This window comes from Amblyraja radiata, unplaced genomic scaffold, assembly GCF_010909765.2.
Source record: "Amblyraja radiata isolate CabotCenter1 unplaced genomic scaffold, sAmbRad1.1.pri S158, whole genome shotgun sequence".
NCBI classification, from domain to species: domain Eukaryota; kingdom Metazoa; phylum Chordata; class Chondrichthyes; order Rajiformes; family Rajidae; genus Amblyraja; species Amblyraja radiata.
In genome coordinates this window covers 151,254-160,434 of record NW_022630144.1, presented here as the reverse complement: position 1 = coordinate 160,434, position 9,181 = coordinate 151,254, and positions in this window count along the sequence as shown.

The window sequence follows — 9,181 nt, the reverse complement described above, 5'->3', positions numbered from 1 at the left end:
AGGGGCCGGGGCTGGTGCTGCTTCTATGGGTGAGAAGCCAGTTTATTTTTGAAATATTGGGGGGGGGGGGGGGGGGGGGGGAGAAGGATTTGATTAAAAACGTGCACTTAAACACGACAAAATGTAATGAGGAGCGGATACTTAGAAAGAGAAGTGAAATCTCTACCGAAATGGAAAAGATGTCGGGGATTCTGCGTCTGGTTTCGGAGTTGCAGGGAATCAAAGGAAGAAATGCGGCCGGAAGCCGTACATGTAAATGGATCCATTCCGATTGGACGTCTGCGAGCGTCGGGCATTGCGATTGGACATCTGCGAGCATCGGGCATTGTGACATCGCACGGCAGGAACGAATCGAAAGGCAGAAAGGGTGCTGGACGCCAGCCGGACGGATGGGACGAGAGTTTTATATATTAACTAGACCAAGTGCAGACCCGTTGGGTCTGTCAGAGGACATCAGCCACGTAAAATAGTGGAATTAATTCAAGCTGTGGAAAAGGCGCTTAAGGACTTGAGCGATCTCGGAGACACAGGCGCTATTAAAAATCCACTGATGACAAAATCAATTGAAACCAAGCTTCCAGAAACCCTCAAGAAGGAATGGCTGGTTTATGTAGCTGACAAGAGGAATGCTGTGGCACCAGAGAAACGGTTTGACAGTCTCTTGTCATTTCTCAAAGAGCAGGAGAGCATATACGAACAGCTCGAGCAACTGAGGGACGAGGAGCCGAGTAGAAAGGAAACTCGGACTGAACCAAGACATGCCAGAACCAAGTCTAACAAGTCAGGAAATGACCACACAAGTTGTGTAGTCTGTGGTGACGTAAAGCATGAAAGGAAGCTGTGCTTCTGCAAGCAGTTTTGAGGGCTAAAGCTGACAGAGAAAAGAGCTGCAGTAAAGAAGTTGGGAGCATGCAAAAAGTGTCTTGAAGTTCATGATGATGGTTCATACTGCAAACCTGCATATCTGTGTAAAAATCAAATCAGCAAGGATGAACAAACTCCTGAGCATCATTTTTATCTGTGCCCCAATTATGAGATGAGGAAAAGCAGTGTGGATCAGAGAAGGAGTAAATTTGGTCCAGAGGAAGATAAAGGCAAGAAGAAATATACAGTGCACCAAGAGGAGTTTTTCAGCAAACTTCCACCAGAGTTGGCAAAACAATGCCGAGATGTGTTCTCCAACACTGCATCAAGAGCCTTCAACACTGCAAAGCATCAGCCAAGCCTCCTAAAGGAAGGTGGACTGCAAGAGCATCCAGTGATTATGATGCTTCTGGAGGTCATAGCAAATGCTGGACCAAAGGTTGGGACATTAATTGACTTGGCTTCAGATACCAACTACATAACTCACAAGGCTGCGAGTAGACTGAACCTTAGGAGTGAAGACATCACGCTTATCGTCCATGGAGTTGGGGGGATGAAGGTCCACGTAGAGACGAGGCGCTACCTTCTAAAGATCCGAGTGAAGACTCCCAAGGACACACTCAAGTCGCACCAGTTAGTTTGTTATGGATTGGACAGCATTGCAGATGTTCACAAACATGTGACACCACAGCAGCTGCAAAAGTTCTTTCCACACGTCCCACTTGAGGAACTTGTGAGACCAAAAGAGATACATTTGCTCATAAGCCATAGAGAAGGTCAGCTAGCGCCTCAGAGGATTAGAACTGTTGGAGATCTCATTCTGTGGGATGGACCACTGGGAAAGACTGTTGGAGGTTGTCATCCTGAGCTATTTGAGAAGCTTACCATGTCAGCCCACATGTCCAAAACACACTTCGCAAGATCAATGAGAGCAGCTGCTTTAAAGTATGAGGAGCTCACTGCCCCAGTCCCTGAGGAACCTTCACCAAACGGACAGGTCGCCGTCAAAGTTCAGAAGTCACGTACATCAACCGCCAATCGGGACTTCTTGGATTGGTGGAAGTGGGATAGCATTGGAGCAGCATGCGAGCCAAAGTGCGGGGGTTGCCGCTGTGGAAACTGCCAGCCAGGCGGAAAAGAAATGACTCTTGCTGAAGAGAGAGAGCTCGAAGTAGTAAGGGAAGGCCTCACCTACGTAACAGGAGACCGTCACAGTAAAGACCCACATTGGCATGCTAGCTATCCTTGGTTGGAAGACCCAGCTTCTCTACCAAATAATAAAAGGACAGTGGAAGCCACATTTCTCAGGACGGAGAGGCAGCTATCCAGAGAACCTGAATGGAAAAGTGCCTACACAGCTCAGGTGCACGACATGGTGGACCGAAAGGCTGCAATCAAATTGTCCGAAGACATGATTGCAAACTGGAAGGGACCAGTGTGGTATGTGAGTCACCTTATTGCTCCAAACCCCCACTCTGTCACAACCCCAGTGAGACTAGTGTGGAACAGCAGCCAAAGGTGCAATGGTGTCAGCTTAAATGATTTGCTGATGAAAGGTCCAGACGTCCTCAACCAAATTCGCGCCGTCCTCCTCAGATTCAGAGGCGGAATCTATGCTGCTCTGGGAGACATAAAGAAGATGTATAACTCAGTCTGGTTGGAGGACCGTGAAGTACACTTACACAGATTCGTCTGGCGAGATTCCGAGGACGAGGAGCTGGGAGAGTATGCTATCACAAGAGTGAACATCGGAGACAAACCTGCGGGGTGCATTGCACAGTTGGCAATGCGTGAGACTGCTAATCTTCCTTCTTTTACCCACCTCAAGGATGAGCAGCAAGTACTCCAGAAAGACAGCTATGTTGACGACATCCTCACATCTCACAACAGCCTCGACCAGTTGAGAATCATCACAGCAAATGTGGAACGAATCCTAAAAGCTGGTGGGTTTGAGCTCAAGCCTTGGGTTCTGTCTGGCCAAAGTGGGAGGAAGGAGGACAGTGATGCTTTAAAGAAAAGCAAAACAAAAAGCATGATCCTACCAAACCAAATGCATGATGATGATAACAAGGCACTTGGTCTGGGCTACATTGTTGAAGAGGACATGCTCCACGTTATGGTGGGAATCAATTTCTCCAAGAGAAAGAAAAAGATGCGGCTTGGTCAAGGCCTTCTACAAGAGCAAATCAAAACTCAGACGCCAAATCCCCTAACAAGAAGAGAGCTTCTCAGCCAGGTAGCAGGGCTATATGACCCCATCGGCATAGTGGCTCCTGTTAAGCAAAAGGGAGCGATTCTAGTACGCAGAGCTTTCCAGAAGCAAAAGAGGGAAGCTGTTCGGTCAGAGACACATGGGACATGGCACTCTCAGATGGACTCAGGGAGGATGCAATTAAGCTCTTTGAAGAGTACGTACAACTTGGAAAAGTCAAGTTCGTCAGGGCACTGACTCCCTCTTGCTCCGCAACTGAACCCTTGGGAATCACCTTTTCTGACGGAAGTGAGCACACCTACGGGGCGGTGATGTACCTGAGATGGGATTCAGACCATGGCCCAATTGTCAGACTTGTGGAATCCAAGGCCAAGTTAACTCCCTTGGACCACAGAGGAGACGCTGTTAAAGCAGAGATGTGCGGAGCAGTGTTCGCCTCACGCTTAAAGAAGTATTTTGAGCTACACAGTCAAATTCAAGTGGAGAAGTGGTATCATCTTGTGGATAGCCAAACAATCCTTGGTGCAATACAGCGAGAAAGCTACGGATTTCAGACATTCTTCGCCAATCGGATTGGAGAGATTCAAACAAGCACCAACATTCAGGACTGGCGGTGGATTCCTGGCCCACAAAACATCGCTGATGTAATCACCAGAGGTGCCAGCCCTCAAGACCTTGATCAGTATTCGGAGTGGCAAAATGGACCGAAGTTCCTGGTATTGCCTGTGAGTGAGTGACCAATAAAATCAGCTAAAGAACTGGCTGCCACTGCCAGAGAGGACATCAACAAGTTACAGAAGAAAGCTTTTGTTGCAGCACTATCAAGAGCCAAAGTAGAGAACCAAGAACCGGAACCAACAAGCCCAAAGAGACCACCTGCAGGGTCAGCTATTCAGAACCTTGTTGATGTCAAGCGGTTCAGCGTTCTAACTCGACTGATCAAGACAGTCGCATGGATTTGGAGAGCAGCGAAGAGGTTTCTTGGCAAGAACAAAGCCCTAAACAATCCAAAGTGGGAGGCCATCTCTTTGACAGGAGTCATTACAGTAAGAGAACGAGAAAATGCTCTAAAATACATTTTTTGTGCTGCGCAATTGGGCACAACTTTCCCAAGCACCACAACAGATCGACTGGTAGCCTATAAAGACCAAGATTCTGGGCTGATGGTTTGTGGTGGCAGAGTGCAGAGCTTTGAAGAGGATAAAGTTGCTGTTCCCATCCTGCCCGTTGATGCCTGGGTGTCCATGCTGCTAGCTCGGGAGGCTCACAGGGAGAGTCATGACGGAGTGGCTGGGACCTTGCTTAAAATTAGAAGAAAGGCTTGGGTCATAAAAGGAAGGAGAATTGCTCAAAAAGTCGTTGATCACTGCATAATCTGCAAGAAAGCAAAGGCAAAGAAATGTCAACAAGTAATGAGTGATCTGCCGCCTGAAAGAACTGAACCTGCTGCTCCTTTTGAGTTTACAACAGTAGACTTCTTTGGACCCTACCATATACACGATGATGTCAAGAAGAGGGTAAAACTCAAAGTCTGGGGAGTTGTCTTCTGCTGTATGGCCAGCAGAGCCGTCCACACAGAGTTAGTCAACACCTTATCAAGTGAAGGGTTTCTGATGGCTTATCAAAGATTCACAGCAATCCGTGGGCACCCCAAGAAGATCTGGTCAGATCCAGGCACTAATTTTATTGGCGCAAAACCAGTCTTAGAGGAACTATATAGGTTTTTGGACAACCTGGACAGAGCAGCTTTGGAGGAGAACGCAGCTAAAAATGGAACAGAGTGGATGTGGAAAATCCATCCTGCTGATTCTCCACACAGAAATGGTGCTGCGGAAGCTGCTGTGCGTGTTGTGAAGAGAGCGCTCCAAAGTTTTGGAAAAGAATCGTCACTCAGTTATAGTGAGTTTCAGACAGCTCTTTACATGGCAGCCAACCTGTCAAATGAACGTCCAATCGACGCCAGGATACAAAGCCGGGAAGACTGCGTTCAGTACATCACACCAAATACTCTTCTGCTTGGCCGAGCATCTCAGTGCGGAGACATCAAGACTTTTGACTTTTCCAGCTACCCCTACAAAAGACTTAGAACAATGCAGTCGGAGGTGAACAAGTTTTGGAAGAGCTGGAGCCAACTCGCTGGTCCTAACTTGTTTATAAGGAGCAAGTGGCACACCACTCAGAGAAATGTCACTGCCGGAGACATTGTCTGGTTAAGTGACCAAAATGCACTGAGGGGGCAATTCAAGCTGGGCAGAGTCGTCAGCTCCAATCCAGACCGCAAAGGCATCGTGAGAGACGTTAATGTACGGATCTTTCCAAGTTACTCCATTCCTCTGACAAAGGCTTTGAAAGGAAGGGCAAGGCATTCCACTCAGGGGAAGGAGAGGATCCAAGCCACGATAGTTCACAGGGATGTTAGGCGGCTGGTTGTCTTACTTCCAGTAGAAGAACAAGACAGAAATGCATCAGGTGACTAAGTTCAAACCTAGACTTCAAAGTTTGACTTTAAAGCGTCGAACTCCCAAGTGGTTCCATTGGAAGATCGAGTGGGAGGTGTCAAGTCAAACTGAAATGAAAGAACAGGTGCAGAGAAATGCTACATTGAAATCACGAGACAGTGATTAAAGTGGGCGGATCCCCAGCCTGCCGAGTTCTGCCCGGGGGTCAAAAGGGCACACAGCACCAGAAGCCAGTGAAGAAGACACAAGAGACTTGCGAGCGGCAAAACTTGAACAGTAAATCAAAAGGACTGTCCGAAAAGACTGCCGCGATAGCCAGAAAAGGCAAGCAGGACTGATTTTCTACAGACCCGATTGGCAGCCGGTAAGGACTGAACTCTAAATGGACTGAGCCGAAGACTGCAGCCCCAGAGACTCTGTTTAACCCTTTAATATCTGAGAAACTTGTCTGGCTAACGTGTTGATTGAGAAAGTTTGAAATATTGGTGGTGTTTGTTAACCAAGATGACAGGGTGATGATAGTGTTTGTTGTCTATGTAAAGTGCATCCTGCTTCATTGTGGGGTTAAGGGCTAATGTGAGCTAATTTCTAATACTTATATGCTATGTGTGGTGTTAGTTTAAAAAATTGCATTTAAAAAAATATGATAAAATGTGTTAGAAAACAGTAAAGATTCATATGATATTAAGCTAAAAAATTGGTAACAGTAGTGGGCATTATCTGTATTTTTCATTTAATGAAATGTGAAAATTATTTTAAAAAACAAAATGGCTGCTATGAGTTGGAATGTTAGATACATGTAATTTTTTGTTATTTATATTTGGTTACAGTAATGTGTATATTTTTTGCCTTTGTGTCTAAAGGTTTTTCACCTGATAAAGACCAAAAACTGGTAAAGACTAAAACTGCTAAAAACTGCTAAAGACTAATCTGCCAAAATAAAAGGAGGAGAAAATAAAAAAGGTGGAAAAGAAGTGTTTGGTCTGAGTGAATCCAGTTCATCATTTCGGGGTAGATAAATCAAATCCCTTTCAAGCGGGGAATCTGCAAAAACATTAGAAGACATGACAATGGGTGAGGTGCCAGTTTAAAAAAAAAATTTTGATGGGTGGGGGGGGGGGAGGATTTGATTAAAAATGTGTACATAAACACGACGAAATGTAATCAGGAGTTTCTATAAGATCCCCCCCCAATCTTCTAAAATCTAGCGAGTACAAGCCGAGTCTATTCAGTCTTTATTCATATGAAAGTCCTGACATCCCAGGAATCAGTCTGGTGAACCTTCTCTGTACTCCCTCTATGGCAACAATGTATTTGAACATTGGGCATTGTGACATCACACGATGGAACATTCACCAAGTGCTTGTCCTCCTGCAAAGGCATATGTAAATGAATACATTCCGATTGGACATCTGTGAGCATCGGGCATTGTGACATCACACAATGGAACGTTCACCAGGGGCTGGGGCTGGTTCTATGGGTGAGAAGCCAGTTTATTTTTGAAATATTGGGGGGGGGAGAAGGATTTGATTGGACATCTGCGAGCATCGGGCATTGTGACATCGCACGGCGGGAACGAATCGAAAGGCAGAAAGGGATCCGGACGCCAGCCGGACGGATGGGGCGAGAGTTTTATATATTAACTAGACCAAGTGCAGACCCGTTGGGTCTGTTTCCCCAACGGCGTTTTGCGGGGAGGAGGGGGTGAGGGGAGGCTGCGTCATCAAACTCACATTAACCACCCCCCAAACACACAGGTGGGGGAGGGGGGATGTGAAGAGGGGAGGGAGGGGAGAGGAGGTGGAGGAAACGGGACAGATTTGGGAGGGAAAGGAGAGCGGGGTAGGGGGTGAGAGAGGGGGATGGGGAGAGAGATGTGGGGGAGGGGGAGGATGGGGAGGTAGGGGAGGAGGGAGGGAGGGGGAGAGGGGTGGGGGAGAGAGGGGAAAGAGTGGGTAGGGAGAGTGGAGGGGGAAGGGGGAGAGGTGGAAGAGTGGGGAGGGAGGTGGAGAGGGGTAGGGGGAGTGATGGAAGAGGGACAGAGGGGTAGGAGGAAGGGGGCGGGTGGAGAGAGGGAAGGGGATGGCGTAGAGAGGGAAGGGGGGTGGGGGAGAGAGGGATGGGTGGGAGAGGGAGAGGGGTGAGGAGAGGGAAACATAGAACCATTAAAATTATGTGCAGGAGTAGGCCATTCGGCCCTTCGAACCTGCACCACCATTCAATATGATCGTGGCTGATCATCCAACTCAGTATCCTGTACCTGCCTCCTCTCCATACCCCCTGATCCCTTTAGCCACAAGGGCCACATCTAACTCCCTCTTAAATACAGCCAATGAACAGGCCTCAACTACCTTCTGTGCCAGTGAATTCCAGAGATTCACCACTCTGTGTGAAAAATATTTTTCTCATCTCGGTCCTAAAAGATTTACCCCTTATCCTTAAACTGTGATCCCTTGTTCTGGACTTCCCCAACATCTGGAACAATCTTCCTGCATCTAGCCTGTCCAACCCCTTAAGAATGTTGTACGTTTCTATAAGATACCCCCTCAATCTTCTAAATTCTAGCATGTACAAGCCGAGTCTATCCAGTCTTTCGTCATATGAAAGTCCTGACATCCCAGGAATCAGTCTGGTGAACCTTCTCTGTACTCCCTCTATGGCAACAATGTATTTGAACATTGGGCATTGTGACATCACACAATGGAACGTTCACCAAGTGCTTGTGCTCCTGCAAAGGCATATGTAAATGTATCCATTCTGATTGGACATCTGTCAGCATCGGGCATTGTGACATCACACGATGGAACGTTCACCAGGGGCTGGGGCTGGTGCTGCTTCTATGGGTGAGAAGCCAGTTTATTTTTGAAATATTGGGGGGGGGGGGGGGGGGGGGGGAGAAGGATTTGATTAAAAACGTGCACTTAAACACGACGAAATGTAATGAGGAGCGAAAGGCAGGAAGGGATCCGGACGCCAGCCGGACGGGGCGAGAGTTTTATATATTAACTAGACCAAGTGCAGACCCGTTGGGTCTGTTTCCCCAACGGCGTTTGCGGGGGGGGGGGGGATTGAGAAGAGGGGAGGGAGGGGAGAGGAGGAGGAGGAAACGGGATAGATTTGGGAGGGAAAGGAGAGCGGGGTAGGGGGTGAGAGATGGGGAGAGATGTCGGGGAGGGGGGATGGGGAAGATGGAGAGGGGTGGGGGAGAGAGGGGAAAGAGTGGAGAGGGAGAGTGGAGGGGAAGGGGGAGAGAAGTGGAAGAGTGGGGAGGGAGGGAGGGGTAGGGAGAGTGATGTACCTGCCTTCTCTCCATACCCCTTGATCCCTTTAGCCAACGCAGCCGTTCCCTACCCGTAACCCCCACTGGGGGGGGGGCATCACACACACTAACCACCCCCACACACGGAGTTGGAAAAGTGTATAAACACCGTTCCCTACCTGTAGCCCCCAGCGGAGACGTGGTCGTCGAAGTCGGGTCCCGGCCGTCTTAAAATAGCGTATCTTGAAGTCGTCGAAGTCGGGTCCGTCTCGGTAACGCGGGGGGGGGGAGGGGGTGGCGGGGAGAAAGGAAGAAATGCGGCCGGAAGCCGTACATGTAAATGGATCCGTTCCGATTGGACGTCTGCGAGCGTCGGGCATCGCGATT